This window comes from Macrobrachium rosenbergii, chromosome 43 (genome assembly GCF_040412425.1).
Source record: "Macrobrachium rosenbergii isolate ZJJX-2024 chromosome 43, ASM4041242v1, whole genome shotgun sequence".
Taxonomy (NCBI): Eukaryota; Metazoa; Arthropoda; class Malacostraca; order Decapoda; family Palaemonidae; genus Macrobrachium; species Macrobrachium rosenbergii.
Window position 1 is genome coordinate 41,511,345 of NC_089783.1, and position 17,780 is coordinate 41,529,124.

General features: G+C 35.7%; 1 long non-coding RNA gene across 2 annotated transcripts in view; it reads right to left on the bottom strand.

The window, feature by feature from the left end:
- LOC136828808 (uncharacterized) overlaps positions 1-17,780 on the bottom strand; it is an 855,933-nt gene that overhangs the window by 758,740 nt on the left and 79,413 nt on the right. For both annotated transcript variants that reach the window (XR_010850235.1, XR_010850234.1), the window contains exons 3-4: positions 15,061-15,138; positions 1,204-1,312 (exon numbers count right to left, since the gene is read on the bottom strand). This is a non-coding gene — a long non-coding RNA (uncharacterized lncRNA). The remainder of the gene's footprint in view (positions 1-1,203; positions 1,313-15,060; positions 15,139-17,780) is intronic.

The following is a 17,780-nucleotide window of genomic DNA, read 5'->3' on the forward strand; positions in this document are numbered from 1 at the left end:
CCGTGTCATAACCAGTAATTGACCAATAAATCTGAATCAATTGACCTCCAAAGAACTAATTTTACCTTAAATATAATTTCCTAAGGCTACAATTTTACCATTTTTTATAGTCGTTCATAAATATTTTGTAAATTTCCAATAATATATTGCGAGAATCAGCATGCATATTTTTATTAATATATAGAAATTTTCCTGTTATTTATCAAAGATTAATCTTGACTCTTCATGGCATGTAAAATTAATTTTGTAGATACAAGAAATAATTGCTTTTAAATCAAGCTGCGTTGGCTTTATAAGCTGTGAGAGAAATGTTGGTTTGCAATCAGTTAATAAATTATCAGGTTCCATTGCTTACACGTTACTTGGTCAGTTTGAAATTTAAAAACTCAGACCAGTCTCGTTAAAGATTATTGCTTCCATCTTATAAGTGGATTCTATATTGTGTACTAAGGTAACCACTAATTAATCCGTTTGAAGAATTTAAAGGTACAACAACTTATGTAAAACTGAACGATTTACGTTGGTCACTTTGAATGTAATGCGTCCACTTCGTGAGAGAGAGAGAGAGAGAGAGAGAGAGAGAGAGAGAGAGAGAGAGAGAGAGAGAGAGAGAGAGAGAGAGAGAGAGAGTCTTCATCATTATCATTATTATTATTGCTATTATTATTATTTCTGCAACAAGGTGTTCTTTATTCCTTTCAATTTCTTAGCCCTTGCTAGAATGGCTCGCTTCCTAAATGGACAAGAAGGGTTGTATTTATAGCAAAGTGTAATTAACGAGTAATATTTCGTTAAGGAGCCAGGTACGTGTAGACACGCGACAGGTTTTGCTTTGCATCGAATACCTTTAAATTTGGAATGTTAAAATACTACAAAGGAAATAGAATTGCTGATTAATGATACATACATTGGAGACAAAGGGAGGAATGGTTAGACAGGAATGGGAAAGTGAGTTATGATGAAGCGTTATTTTACTAATCAAAGGTCCAACGTGAATACTGCAATATACAGCAATCAGAGGAAACAAACTATATGGAAGATATACATAATCAATAAAACAATAACCGAGGCTGAGTGAAACTGCAGCAGCACAAAATATCACTACATTACTATTATTTCTATCTTATATAAAGTTCAGTCTCATACGCAGATCTAATCTAAGCGATAAAAATACTGCATGCAAGCGTGCGTGAACAGACTCACCTCTGTATAAGATGTGAAAGCCAACCTAAGCAACTGCTCATGCGCAATGGACAGCGCAATAAAGCTCTCGCTCTGTTTGAATTATGCAACACCTCCAAACATTTTGTCCCTGAAAGAAAAAAAACATACATGAAAATATTGTTTACTTATGGTAAACCCATAATTGCTTTCAGTTCACTTTCAGCCTCTGATTAAAAGCTGATGTACACAAGTGTTTAAAAGCTTATGTACAAGGGTGTATGGATATATATACCATTATTACCTCCACATTACATAATATTATAAATACAGTATACATGAAGGGATTATGTATTATCTAGTGTATGTTTTACCTTTATTTAGCTACGTTTTTTCTTCAGAGCAATTTCTAAAGCATGAAGCATTTTAGAAGAAAATGTCAAGCAATTATCCTTCTTGATCTATCCCCGAAAAATATACAATTTAGGCCGAAGGCCCAGCGCTGGAACCTGTGAGGTCATTCAGCGCTGAAAGGAAAACTGCGAGTAAAGGTTTTAAGGGTATAACAGCAAGAAAACCTCGCAGTTCCAATATGAAGCATTTGTTAGAAGAAGGTGGAAGGTAAGATGGAAGAAAGAGAATACGAATGGGGGTACAGTAAAAGGAATGAAAGGGGTTGCAGCTAGGGGCCGAAAGGACGCTACCAAGAACCTGAAGTAATACCTACAAAGCACCGCGCGTGAGGTTGCACTGACGGCACTAAACAACCCCCACCACCAACACTTGGAGATCTTTCTCAGGGTCCTGATTGCACAATTTCTGGCAAGCAATGCACGACGTATGCACCTTTTGTGCAATGACTTTCAAGTCAAAACAATCAACCAGACGAGACATCATTAGCGACAATACCACGAGACATTTCACAATCCTCTGAATACACTGAAGCTCTCGTGAAGATGAAACAGCGGTCATTTGTGTCTTGGTGCACCATCGTGGCTCATGGCTATGTCATATGCGTACGAGTTTGTGAGAACATTAGAGCAGACACAAATGTCAATATTAAGTCGTACAAGTATTTCCTTTCTACAAACATGGCCTTAAATGCTCGAGTACTTTAAATGTGCTTACCATTTAAGATAAATTTCCTTTGCATTTCATGATATTACGAAGTCAACTTCTTTCCGCGTATGGTTCTTATAATAGGCCATTACTGGAATCAAAATGTTTTATCTTTCTCACACATAAATATACTTTAAAAACAAAAACACAATGTTCAACAGTGTAAATTCACAAAGGAGTTTATATCAAATGATTAATAGAAAACAATATTGGAATGGAATCTAGTAGAGACTCGATATTGGTTTCGTTATTAAAGATTCTCTCTCTCTCTCTCTCTCTCTCTCTCTCTCTCTCTCTCTCTCTCTCTCTCTCTCTCTCTCTCTCTCTTCGTTATTTAATTCATTTACTTTCCGCGTGTGTGTCACAGGATAATGCTAAATCATGTTGATATTTTTGACAATTGGAACTAGCATGAGAAAAAAAGCCTTGATACAATAAACTTGGGTAACTCATTTATTACAATACATTTAAGACTTGTTTCCAAGCTAATTAATGACAATGATGAAAAAGTATCTCATACGATGATGGATATAACTGTTATAAATAACTTTGATGTTTCCATAATTCCTACTACCTGGCAAACTACCGAGATTTGCTAATGGGCAAGTTTAAAAAAATTAACGAGTCATCAGGAGAAAGTATGCGAAAATGGCTAATGGTAAAACGCTTGAAGAAAAGCAAATGAACATAAATCTAACAAAGTGATACAATAGATGAAATACATTTACGAAATGAAACCCGCAGGATGAGAAGCAATTGGTTGCGTAACTACTGGTAAACATTCTTTCATCGGAAAAGGTTAAAATATGATCACGTATACTTTAGAAATGAAACATGCCACATGGAAATTGCACTTAGGTAAGTTAATGAAATAATGCGTTTTAATTTTGGAACAATTTTTTACGATTTCAGATAATTATGAAACATTGCATTCTTCATCACAAAGAACTCACATCAGTAGTTTAGTTTTTTTTTAAATTATGCTGTTGCACTGATAACAAATATATCGCCTTTAAAACTATAAATCGCCTGTGAAAATCTGGGTAAGTAACAAATGAATACGAAGCGCTACTAATTTAGAGAATTATTATGGTAATAATGACCGTGTCCTTCTCCATGAAATTCCCATGGCCAGTCAGAATCATTGCGTGTTCATGTGAATCTATACGAAGAATCGGAAATGAAAATTGATAAGGATTATTCTAAAAAAAAAACAAAAAACAAAGGCGGTCCAAAAAATACCCCAGAGGAATTACGTCAATCAAAGCCCTTTACAAATAGACACACACAGACACACACATATATATATATATATATATATATATATATATATATATATATATATATATATATATATATATATATATATATATATTATATATATATATATATATATATATATATATATATATATATGTATATATATATATAAATGGATGTATGTCTGTGTGTGTGTCAAACATAACTCTGAAACGCATTGAGCAGTTTCAACCAAACTTGTTATGCATATGACTTACTATCTGGAAAAGAGTACTTTGTGGGTAAGACGTCACCAGCACCAGAGGGCGCCAAAGGGGGTGGGAGTGGAAAGAGATTCCCTGAAACGGGGGGGTGGTTCTGCCTGTAGACTTAGTAAATAAATAACTTTACGGGTTTATCATACCTCATTTCGGTATACATATGACTTACTGTCGGGACAAGAATACTGTTGGGGTAAGACATCACTGGCACCAAAAGGGGTGGGGGTGGAAGGGAGTGACATGTAAAAATAATCGAAAACGACAGATATTAGTGTCTAATCCATAGTTTTCAAGGTCGCTGAGATGAATAGTGAGACTCTTGATGCTCTTTCAAGTCCAACTTCAGCCCCGATACGAAGGGGGGTTGAGAAGGGGTGAAATATTAAATGTCAAACATGTTGGGCAATGTAACTGAAGCAACTATCTTTACAGGAAAGAGAGAGAGTGCGAGAGAGAGAGAGAGAGACAGGGACAGGAGGTGAGAGAGAGAGAGAGCAGAGGGGGTGTTAGGGAAGAGAGAGGCTATCGGTTGTTATTCAGAGTTTTCCTGGGAATATATATATATATATATATATATATATATATATATATATATATATATATATATATATATATATATATATATATATATAATTACATACTATACTGTATATATATAAATGCACTTCACTGGCTTCAATGAATACTTGTACTGTATATAGTCATTTCACTGAAAGCCGTGTAAACCAAAATGAAATTCATTATGGCAACCTGCTTCGCAGGTAGAAATGAATCTTAATACTACTAGAAGCGTACTACTTTTTATAAAATGATGCTCCCTACTTTCGGGCTAAGGAAAAAATTCTTTCTAAGAAATCCTTCAAGAATTCTGCAGCATCTCGGAGATGTTAACTCTATCATCCAAATTTTCCCTAAATAGCCTCTTCGTTATCATTATGACTCCATCTTCTTCCATTCTCCACTCTCCTTCCTTCTCTCTCTCCCTCTTCCTTGAGGAGTGGATCGTTCTCTGGAAGGCTAACCTATTTTTCCTAATTTTTTTGCTTTCAGGTTCCTGAAGATGATTGCACTTTTGTTACTGAGTGCTTTACTGTTCTACTCACTGGGACCTATAGGTTGTCTTTGTGTCCACATCAAGTTTTATTTTTGGTTGTGGGTCCTGAATTTAAAATTAATAACCAGGCTATTGTTGATGGATGTGAAGTGTTTGTTTGAAAAATTTGTGAATGTTCATGTTATACTTTAATTCTTTGGTTACAAGCACCTGGGGAAAAATGGCATAGAACCCACACCCAACACCACCAGCACCACTTTTCATTGTTCCGATTTCATAAAATAATTTACTCTCTCTCTCTCTCTCTCTCTCTCTCTCTCTCTCTCTCTCTCTCTCTCTCTCTCTCCTCCGCCTCCTCCTCCTCCCTTGTAAAAATTGTATTAATGCACAAAAGCATCCTCTCTCTCTCTCTCTCTCTCTCTCTCTCTCTCTCTCTCTCTCTCTCTCTCTCTCTTCTGACATAGTTTTTCATGAAATTTAATCAATCTGGTCCCTTCCAGCACGGAATACAATTCTCATCGTACTTATGCCGAAAATCTGATCATCCATGAATGTTGTGTATACCGCAATATTGGGAAAAGTTATGTTCCAAGTGTTGGTCAATATCATCTTCATATAGTGTTAAAAATTAAACGGACGAGAGACAGCTCTTACTGATAATAGGAAAGATGCTTATTAGTCGAGAAGCATAGCTATGCAATGGAAGTTGTTCACAGATTTGCTAAATATTTAATACCTAAAATGAAACGCACAATTCTAAAAGACATCATGAGTAATTAGTTAACTTAAGCGACATATTTTGTTTATGTTTAGTGATATCAGTAAACTCTGAATGTTAGCCCTTGGCCAGAAATAAATAAATACCAATTTTGTCGACGCTGATATTAATAATGAACGAGATTCGAAAATTATTGGAAATTATCACATCATTATCTCAAGGAAGAGGGGAAAAGAACTATAACAACAAACTAGAACCTCTCCCAGTAGTAAATTTGCAAGAACTGCAAAAGGACTATGGGAAATCAATACAGAATACAATATCCCCTTCTAAAACACATGAAAAAGTAAAGCTGTTTTACTTCCCACTAATGAGGCGATAGCTTAAGACCCTGCATTATCTGACAATGCCAATTTAAACGGGGGGAAATTCAATTCATGTTCGCAACTGTGACGCAATAAGAATGCTTATAACTATGTTTACCCTTATAATAAAACAATGCCGTTAACCAGCATATGTAAACTTTTCTTTTAAAAGGTTTATCGTTCCTGCAGGTAATCAGTATCAGGGTGAGGAGCTCCAGAGAAAGAACATGGAGGGGAAAGAGTAACCCAACTCAACAGACTTGAGAGAGAGAGAGAGAGAGAGAGAGAGAGAGAGAGAGAGAGAGAGAGAGAGAGAGAGAGAGAGAGAGAGAGAGAGGGGGGGGCGGTAACTGAAAAGAAATGTCTATTAAAAATATATCTGGAAAACTGATGAAAGGAATGTTATTTTAATCTTAAAGTTTATTGTTACTTTAATCTTAAAGATTATTAGTCATTCAACTGAAATAAAAATTATTTTGTTGAAATAACTGAATACACTGTTCGTTTGGGGAGTTGGCAGAGCTGTGGACTAGCACTCGCTAGGCCCGAGTTCGAGTCTCCGGCCGGCTGATGAAGAGTTAGAGGAATTTATTTCTGGTGATAGAAATTCATTTCTCGCTATAATGTGGTTCGGATTCCACAATAAGATGTAGGTCCCGTTGCTAAGTAACCAATTGGTTCTTAGCCACGTAAAATAAGTCTAATCCTTTGGGCCAGCCCTAGGAGAGCTGTTAATCAGCTCAGTGGTCTGGTAAAACTAAAGTATACTTAACTTAACACTCTACAAGGAAAGTAATCCATTACAAAATTACTCAGGATGGTGGGTAAAGAACCTGCTATCTTGTTATGAGTTCTGAGAGCTTGATATTTTAATATAAATATGTAAAATTTTCCGTATATAAGTCTCTCCTATCAAGTGAAGAAAAACCAAAATAGATGAAAATACTGGAATTTATTTATAAAGTCCGGTGACTGATTCCCATATAATATTTCACCAATCCATTTAATGGCAAATATATATATATATATATATATATATATATATATATATATATATATATATATATATATATATATATATATATATATAAATTGAGAGAACAGGTTATGATAATTTTTAGTATCTGGGCAAAGCTAAAAATTTTAAAATCTGTACTCCGAAAAGTATTAAAGTATTCGTCGGACGGAATCCGAATGAAATGGGTACATTGAAGAATTGTGGAAGATTAATCACCGTAAAGTAGCCTGGAAGAGGGAATTCTGTGTTAAAGTCATTACATCTTCGATACAAAAGCCTGATAACGAACGGAAAAGCAAAACTGATAATCCTTATAAACTTATGGTATTAAAGGATAACTTTCATAAGTTTAGAAATGGGCGAACGCACACACATTATATACAGTATATATATATATATATATATATATATATATATATATATATATATATATATATATATATATATATATATATATATATATATATATATATATATATATATATATGTTTGTGCATGTTTATATGCATAAGTGTGTGTGTGTACGTTTGTACGAGGTTCTCTAAAGCAAAAGAAAGCAAGATCACCTTAATCTAACAGATTCAAACGTCTTCTCTTCAAAGTGCCGACTGAAAGTAGGGAAGAGTAAATTCCTATAAGAAAAACTCACATGAACTCTAAACTGCTGAATTGTGGATGAAATCCCTTTGCAAAAAAATCCCCAACACTAGCTGCTTTATACACCTATATGAATGGTCACCAGCCTACGTGTTTATACCCCAAGGTATAGAGTATCCTCTAGACCATGTTATACCCTCCTACAAACGTTGCACCATTAACCTGTATGATACACGTTCTTTTTTGCCTTTTGTACTTTGAGGCCTCTCTCCCTCATTGCATCTTTCACCCCAGATGTACATCCCTCTTTAAAGACTTTTCCTCCTCCTTCCAGTGCTTCTAAATCTAAACAGTATATATTTTTTTTCATTTACCTACCATCCTCCAACATTTCCACATGCCCAAACCACCTCAAAACATTCTATGACATACTCTCACTTCTAATAAATACTTGTTCCACATACACTTCCCAATCCAAGTGCACCACTCTTCCCCTGTCACACCCTGTCATCTTTCGTACTTTTTTAACCAAAACCCTACCATTTATCTCCCGTGATACACCCATCAAAGTTATGCAACTATGGTTAGTAGTCCCTTTTATCGCCTTTATCCTTCTGCAGAAGAAAAAATCACTCTACCTGTTCCTTTGGAACCCATGTTAATTCCACTTTCACCAACATACCATAGTATTTCCATTGTAATCAAATCAACTCAAGGTGTCTTTCCATTCTCCAGCTTGTTAATTGCTATCCTTACGTCATAAACAACAAATATTCTCGATATAATCATATTCCTTCCACTTAGCATAATTCAGCTCCACATCTTTTGTTTTCCATATTCAACAAATTATCAAAATACTTTCTCCATTGGCCCAGAACTGCATTCTTTTCTGATATCTCTCCGTTCGTCTTTTTGTTCTGAAATCCATTACTTTGCTCATTAAGCTTTACCTCCATGTAAAACAAATTATTTTCCCTCATGTCTCTGCTCATTTCTCCAACCCCCCCCCCAAACAATTATTTTGTTTCTTATACTCTTTTTCCTCTCTCCCCTCGTTTTTAATCACCTTACCAATCCTCCTGCACTCCTGTACATAATCCTCTCTTCTGCTGTGAAGTTTCTCATGAAGTTACCTTACAAAAATCATAAACACCTCCTGCTTACTCAATAGCCCATCTTGAGATTTAACAAATTCTCCATTTCCTCTTTCAGTTTCTGTGCCTTTATCCATAACCCCTTTCTCATTTACGTTCCTCCAATATTCCCTGCCTACATTTGCTTTATCAAAGCCACTTGTTTTGATTACCCTTACATTTACATTTTCTTTCCCTCTCTACAAATAAACGTCCACCTCTCTTAACTGTTGCTTTAACAAAATAATGACCAGTTATGCTTCCATCAACTCTTCTTTGCTCCTTTACATGCACCAGCTTGACATTCTACCGTCTCTGAACTTACTTCAAATATAATCAACCCTTGTCTACATCATCTCTTAGGTGAGCTTTTTTTTTTTTTTTTTTTGAGCGGGGAACCATATATTAACAACAACCAATCCCTTTTCAAAACCTATTTCCACACGACTTTCTCCATTCTCATTTATTCCAGGGATCCTTATTTGGCCTAAATGCCTTCTTCTTCTCTGTCACCTACCTTTCCACTCGTATCATGCCAAAACCAATCTTCCATGGCCTCCGAACTGCAAAGCACAGATTTACTCCCCCCAAAAAAGACTCTATTACTCTCACTCTTTCTACACTAAAAAGTATAAGAAGACAGTTCAGTAGCTTGCTGCTTATATGCCACAAAGAGGTTGAATACAATTCAACGAATTATTGGTGGTCTTAACCATTGCTTCATAAGATCATCCAGCATTTGCAAAAGGTTTTGTCATCCTATTAGTTTCGTTGATTTGTTTTCAATCTGTTAGTGATATGCAAGTGATTATGCTCCCAATATGTGCTAGAGGCACGATTCACTATTGTGTGGACACACCATTAGCCATACAATTCTCGAATTTTTCAGGAATAGGCTTAATGTTGGCAGCCGCCGAAACATATATACAAACGAAATTAATAGATGGATATAAATAAACACATCTGTCTACCTATCACTGTGTATATGTATGTGTGTATATGTGTGTATATGTATATATATATATATATATATATATATATATATATATATATATATATATATATATATATATATATATATATATATATATATATATATTCAGCGAGTGGAATACTTGAAAGAAAAAGAGTGATGCAGAAGCCTCATATTCAGTCCGCATACTAAGAGGATTAGCGGTGGGACACCAACGTGCTTCGGGGTTAATAGGATTGTATAAAGTCAAAGAGTTGCGGATGGAAATATTGCGCCAAACTTTTTCGTTGAAAATCCGCGAGACTTGGACGGGAAGACTGAAATAAAAAAAATTCCAAGCTTCCCGTTTTTGTCTTCTTGATTATCACAATTCTTCTTTAAAGAGAGACATTTTACCAGAAGTACAGAATACTTGTAGCAAATCCCAGCGCTGTTAAATATTCGATATTTTCCTGATTTCCTCTTAACTTTTTACCTACAGATTTCATGAAATACATTAGTTATCTTGCAAACGTCAAACGGAACATTGAGGTAATCTTATACCTTAGGGAGTCTTGGACCGTCATGGAAAAACTGTGAACAGATTTTTTTACTATTATTTAGCTCCATATTTCTAAATGAACATATGAAGATTTCCATCGGCACTGAAAAGCACTTTTATCACGCTACTTCGCATTGCAAATGATTTTAGCATAAACCAGTGAATTATATGCATATAATCTTTTGTTCTTCAAAATTATGTACATGAATTTACTTACGGTTAACTCCGTATCTCTCTTTTCATTTTGGGACGAAGAGTCTGATCAAATCTTTTGTTCTACAACAGCTCTTTCTCAAGTCTCAACATATTTAGGTGAGATTATTGACTATCGTATATCGATTACATGGTTATCAATATTTTCCGTCATGTAAAATGACCCATTCCAAAAACTGTATGCACGAGAAAATCATAGGTTTATGTAATCAAGCTTTAAGGCAAGACAACACATGCTGCAGGGTATTCAAGGAGCTAAAGTATATTGAATAAATCTGGCAGTAATTACGATGGAGTTTTGTTAAGAAGAACACAAAAACAAGTTATAAATGCGCCGAAGCTTCTTCGGCGCAATCTAGTTTTCTGTACAGTCGCTACAGCGTATAATCAAGGCCACCGAAAATAGATCTATCTTTCGGTGGTCTTGGTATAATGCCGTATGAGCCGCGGCCCATGAAGTTTCAACCACGGCCCGGTGGTGGCCTATCCTATATCGTTGCCAAAAGCTCGATTATGGTTAACTTTAACCTTAAACAAAATAAAAAAAAACTACTGAGGCCAGAGGGCTGCAATTTGGTATGTTTGATGATTGGAGGGTGGATGATCAACATACCAATTTGCAACCCTCTAGCCTCAGTAGTTTTTAAGATCTGAGGGCGGACAGAAAAAGTGCAGACAGAAAAAAGTGCGGACGGACAGACAAAGCCGGTACAATAGTTTTCTTTTACAGAAAACTAAAACGGATAGCAATAGATGGCCTAGAAATTTGAATGATGCCTCCAATGCACGTATATAATACATGATAGGATTAAGTTTATTATTTTTGATGACTAAGTTAAAAAAAAGTGATAGCGTTGACTACTGTTACTAAATTAGGATGAAATATCTGGTACATCACTTTTACATTGAGTATTAGTTTTACTTAAGCCAGTGCCCTATCTTGAAAGGCCATTTTGCAATATCAATAGGATAATTACCGGATAAGCTATACACATCTAACACATGCACCTAAATATATATATAAGTCTTTATTCCTCACTCAGACACAGCTGCCAATCTTGCATTTGCATACGCACTGACTATCGCTAAGTGAAGAAGAAATTCGAGAAGTAATTTAAAAGGGTTGTGCTTGGTCAAGCACGGACATGCGAGTCAACTTGGCAACATTAGCAATTCAAATAGAATCTGGATGGCAATATTAGTACGCGGGTTAAGATTAACGTATAAAGTGCGACCCATTCAAATTCGCTGCCCGTAAACAAGAACATCAGGGGAGGGAGATTGATGGAGTTAGGTGAAGTAAAATGAAAATAATAACGACAGTCACGTGGACGTGAAACTCGAAGGATAAGTTGGAAGTATAGAAAAATGTCAGGGGGGAATAGATTAATATTGATATCAGAACGGACAAAGACTACGCTTCATATGCGCGCGATTTCATCGAGGGAGTGCATGGGAGCAGGATGCAAATGCATTTTAACGGATAATAAAAATATTTCAAGTTTGAAAGGATATTTAGAAATGCAGTGTGGATTACGAGCAAAATAAAGTTAGAAGAGGAACGCCGTGGGACAGTTTACATAAGGGGACTAAGAGGAAAAATTTGTTATTTATCCTAGGTGGATTACAGAGATCTCTCGCAATAGCTTAGAAGTGAGAATGAATGCACATGTATTCTTTTATTCAATTTTTACTGGAAGATATGACTTAATACCGACAAGCAACAAAGAAAAATTTTCCGGCAAGTGTCAGTATTCATTTTCTGCTTACACTGTGCAGAGTACTGCACTTACACGCACACAAAACCACATGCTCACTACAAAACGCTTAAGTAAAGAGAATATGGATAAAATAAAAAATCGATGATATTGCCCAATGAATGTCTATTATTTGGGGTGCTGGTATATGGTTACCATATAACGGAAGTTGGTGTTATTTGTTAGATTCTTGGTGGCCAAATCGTGATAGCCTTTTACCTTCAAAGAATGTAATAAATAGCACTAACTTCTGTTATATGGTTGCCGTATTTTACCAACACTGCTAATAAGTAATCATATGGCATTATCATTCGATCTCTACATGCTTTAGTTTTAAGATATGTAAAGTGTACTTGAGACATCCCAGTAGATATTTATTCTTCCAAAAATACGATTTCATGCCAATAGAACCTTAAGTTATACCAAAAAGTTTTCAAAGAGGAATTACCTACATTTTACAAGACAGAAATTGGTAAAAACCTCAAAAAAAAAAAAAAAAAAGTCTGGCTATCTCTAGACATCTTTCTTTTAAAGAATTACACATTAAATGGCACTGCATGTTTAAAAAAAAGGGATGAAAAAGCAATGAAGCCTGAGAGGAAGGTGCTTCAGATAGGCCGTAATTTTCATATATTATCGCTAAGACTGAAACAGGACATTTAGCACAAGGATTAGAAATCAACTGGAACTTTATCTATTAACGGTAGCTGTTCACACATAATATAATAATTTTACTTATATTCTGATATCATGTTACAGAAAGCTAACAAAATATATAATGCAGCGAAATAATGGTTGCAACTTGAAATGAAGTTTTTCGGAGTAAGATTCAACCACTAAATATTTTTGCCTCATAGGCCATTTCATTATCCCCTGTCTTGACCAAAAGACGTTTATTTTTATTACAGTTCTACAACGGCTGGATGTTGCCGTTAAACTAATAGAATGTCATAATATCCTGTCAGGACTTTTACTGTTTATATATTGAGTCAGAAGATACGAGAGAAGCGTAATATATATTGCGCGCTTTCCTAATGGGTTGCAGCTGAATGAAGTGGTAACCGCCGTTATCTTTCAACAAATAATTCCCATGATAGATACATCACGTCTCACACTTTTCACGGGGATGGGAGAACATTTCCCTCTCAACCCAACACCCACACGCCTTCCATCTCCATCTGAGACTTGAAATATTTCATCACAATATATAAGATGGTGGACTTTCCATTGGAAAACCCAGAATACCATAGTATAATAACTTAAATTTAAATTTTGGAATCCACTGGAAGACCTCGATCAAACAAAAATTGTATACTTACAATTTGTCAATTTGTATATGTGATTGGGTCTCTGCTCACTATGCCAACCCTAAGTATTCTTAAGACACTAATAAAATGTTCCTGTGGAGCTTCTTGTTCTGTTCATTCTTCAGTTACCTCCAGCAATTATACAAGCAAGCCATCCTCATAAACTACTTCCCCAGTCAAGTGCCACAGTGCAGTGAGGAGGGATATACCAGATCATGCTGCCCAAAAAATCCTACTACCTTCAAGGACCCGCAACAGTATAAAGTAAGCTTTAATTTGGAGCATAAAAACGTGTCCAATTTTTGTGTTTCAAGCGCCATCAGTGGGCCATGGGCTTCTGCTATCATAAGAAACACCAGCTGCTCCAGCGCCGTCGTTTCAGAGGAAGCTCTTCCTGTTGTTGATGCCTCCAGTTGTCTTCGTGCCAGGGCCGACTATTTTGGGGGGCAGATCATCAAGTTCCGTGATGTAAGTCGCTACATTTCCAGCCCCTATTTCACCGGATGGACTGCCAACATCCATGTTCCCATTAAGTTTGCTTGTGCCTCGATAAGAAATGGAAATGTCCCTGGGGTTCGAGATCCCAGCAACAATGACCAAGGGAGTCTGACTTTTCACCCTTACTACCTGCCCCCTACTATGCTAACGATGACCCACCACCACGACAGCCAACTTCTACTTTTATTGATGATGGCTCAAGGCCACTACAGCCAGCTGAATCAACGAGCGTTGAGGATGAGCATAATCTCCATCTCCGAGTCTTCACCTGTTAGACGAGCCACTTCAAGTTGCTCCAAAGACGACTTACCAGATTGTGTAGTCTTTATATGACCTCTATGAAGAACGGTGTTTAGGTTTTACTAGATCCTTATCATAAATTTATATTGCCAAATAGCTTCTTGCCATCTTTTTCCCTCGCTATTAACAATTTAGCTTCAAAATTCAGGACTCTTACTTATCTCGATTCCTTAGTTATGCAATGTATCACTTTATCGTTTACAGCCTGAGCGAGCACGTCAGGACATCCGACTGTGATAATTAATCCTTTGCTGAGTGTATACTACCTTACTCACCAGTGTGATGTTCTTGTTTATCTGGTTGTATAATTAAAAATTTTTATAATGTTCTTTCCCAGATTTACAACTGATTCGTATTGAATGAAGTAATGTTATTACTTTCTTTCATAAAACCTTCTTGCACTTAGTTATTAGAATCACATTTTCAAAGTGCTGATTACAAGCTAACCCGTGAAACATAAACACAGTGATAAAGCTGGTAATTATCCATAGAAGGAAAATATAAGCCCATCTCAAACGAGGCTATCAGAAGCTGATCAGTGTAAAGGCGAAAAGAATTAAATATGCAATTACTTTCAACTTCAAATATGGTCCCGGGAAAGATTAGATTTTTGTCTGTCGTTGGTCCTGGAATGATCAGCAAATGGAAGTTTTACATTCAAAGTGATAAACGAAGGCGGTGAATGAAATCGCTTCCTGAGATATTTTCTTAACACGAACAACAGCTATCTGCCTAACAGACCAACTTGAATCTCTGTTTAAAGAAAAGGAAATAAAATGAACTCACCCGCATTATGAGGCATTTGGGGCCATGGAATGATATGGAATGACATCACTTACGGCATTACACCGCGGCAATCGGGACCTGGAAGATATAAAAGGGAACTATTATGGTAAAAGTGTTATCTGACATGGCTAGAGAAGTTGTAGTTACCTTGAACACAAAGAGTCGGGTTACTCTGTACACTGTTTTCTTTCCTTTTAGGCAGTCATGAGTATATTACAGTAACTTCCTTCTTCCCATGGGTGGATATTTGTTGTTTATAACCAGTCTTCTCCTCACATGTATTATGCATCAAAAATCACAGTTATTACCGCAAACTTAAGGATTACCATAACGTTTGATATAGGTTACACTTCCTTTTACAGAGGCAAAAATAATCATAACGTTGATAATTGTGGAGACAAACATTTTGTCACTCTTATTATATCGTATTCATTATGCGTTGATCATGTTTAAAAATACATAATGGCAAATATTCACTGCATTTAGAAAACTATATAAACAAAGGAACTTGAGCACACTTTTATTGGTTTACGCTACCTGGATTAAAGAAAATTTAATTTTTTCAGTTCTACTGAGTACTTGTACCCATACACACACACACACACACACACACACACACACATATATATATATATATATATATATATATATATATATATATATATATATATATATATATATGTGTGTGTGTGTGTGTGTGTGTGTGTGTGTGTGTGTGTTTTACATTTGAATTTTGTGACGATCGACAAATACATAGAATAATTTCATGAAACTACGCATTTAAAGCTAATGGAAATATTGAACATTTTTAGAATTCTCGCTGTTTTCACACGATTTTTTCCACTCCACCTTCGATAAAAAGGAATAAGTCAACTGTGATCGCCCATAAATCATATCACGATATTGGAAAAATATGCATCTCTCTCTCTCTCTCTCTCTCTCTCTCTCTCTCTCTCTCTCTCTCTCTATACATTTATGTATAACGTTCAAAGATTTTTTCACAACTATTGAAATATACAAATAAAAATGTGTCGATGAAAAATTGGAGCGGAACAGAAAATGGAATCACTATTCCGATTTAGAACGAAATTTCTGACCTGCATTGTATTAATATACGTTGTAAACGAATGTAATAAATAAGTTTAAAATGCCCGTGAATTACTAATTATATATGTATGTATGTATATGTATACGTACATATATATATATACACATACGTATAAATATATACGTTGATGAAAGTCCTTAAGAAGAGAATTAAAACTCTTTAAACTCTTTCAGCTTTGTGATACTGAAACTCATCTGCTAGGTACGGCAACGGTACATTTTAAATACAAAATTCTGGATAATGATGAATTCATACCTATCTATATTATATAATACTATTTTACTTACTCGACTTCTAAGCGACTACAAAAGAATCATTACAATAACATTAAGTTGAAACCCTTTAAACTTCATTTCAGAGCGAAGAGTAATCGTCATCTGTGGGTTTATGTCGTTATAAACGATTTAAGGTTGCTGACTATCCGAAACACACTTCATCAACACCGTTATGACCCATTTCCATAAGGTAATAAAGAACTTTCATGTCATGGAATAAAGTTTTAATTCTCTTCTTAACGACCTTCATCAACGTACATCCAGGCGATTAATGGTAAACCTTTAGGTTTTACGCAATGACGATTCAGCCTTCTCAGAAGAGAAGGACGCTTGAGTCAAACACAAGACTCCAGTGGAAGCGAAAGATAATTTGAAGATAGAAATCTGGACTTCTCTATCTTCATCTTTCCTAGCTCTGTGCAAGCTTTTATACGCAAAAGTTAAGTATACCTTAGTTTAACCAGACCAGTGAGCCGATTAACAGCTCTCCTAGGGCTGGGCCGCAGGATTAGCCTTATTTTACGTGGCTAAGAACCAATTGGTTACCTAGCAACGGGACCTACAGCTTATTGTGGAATCCGAACCACAGTATACCGAGAAATGAATTTCTATCACCAGAAATAAATTCCTCTAATTCTTCATTGGCCGGTCGGAGAATCGAACGCGGGCCTAGGAGAGTGCATATCGAGTACAATATCGACCCATCCAATGAGGAACTTTTTTACACGCAAAGAACTACACCCATTTTCTTCAAGACATAATACAGATAAACCTGAAATATCAAATAAATCTGACAATGTTTTTAATTAAAGTCTACCGCTGCAGCTCAGTTTTCTGAGGAGGGAAAAAAATTGCAGTGTATCACCATGAATATGAACAAATCACATTTGACGGGAATTACCGTGTAACTGAAATACAACAACGAACTTTTCTCAACCTGGATACTAAAAAGAACGTAAAAGGAAGAGCCGTAATGAACGTGCACACATATGGCAAAAGAAGTGTTCGATTTCAGGTTCCCATTTGGTTATCCATTCTTTATATGAAATAAAGAGTCAAGTATATGACAAAAGAATGAGAGGAATATGATAAAAGAAAACGTAATTGTGTATTCATTGTAGAAATACCAACAATTTCCGACCATTCACAAGAACAAACACTCTTGCAAGTGAAACTTCTTAACAAGCGGCCACTTTTTCTCAAATTACATTTAAATCGTAAGAAACTTACATTGTAGGACGTAAAAAATGTCAGAAATATACTGCTCGATCTCGACTTCATCCTTTCACTGTCTAGTGTGTTGATTCCCGCTTGTCTTATAATGTTTTTAATATTAT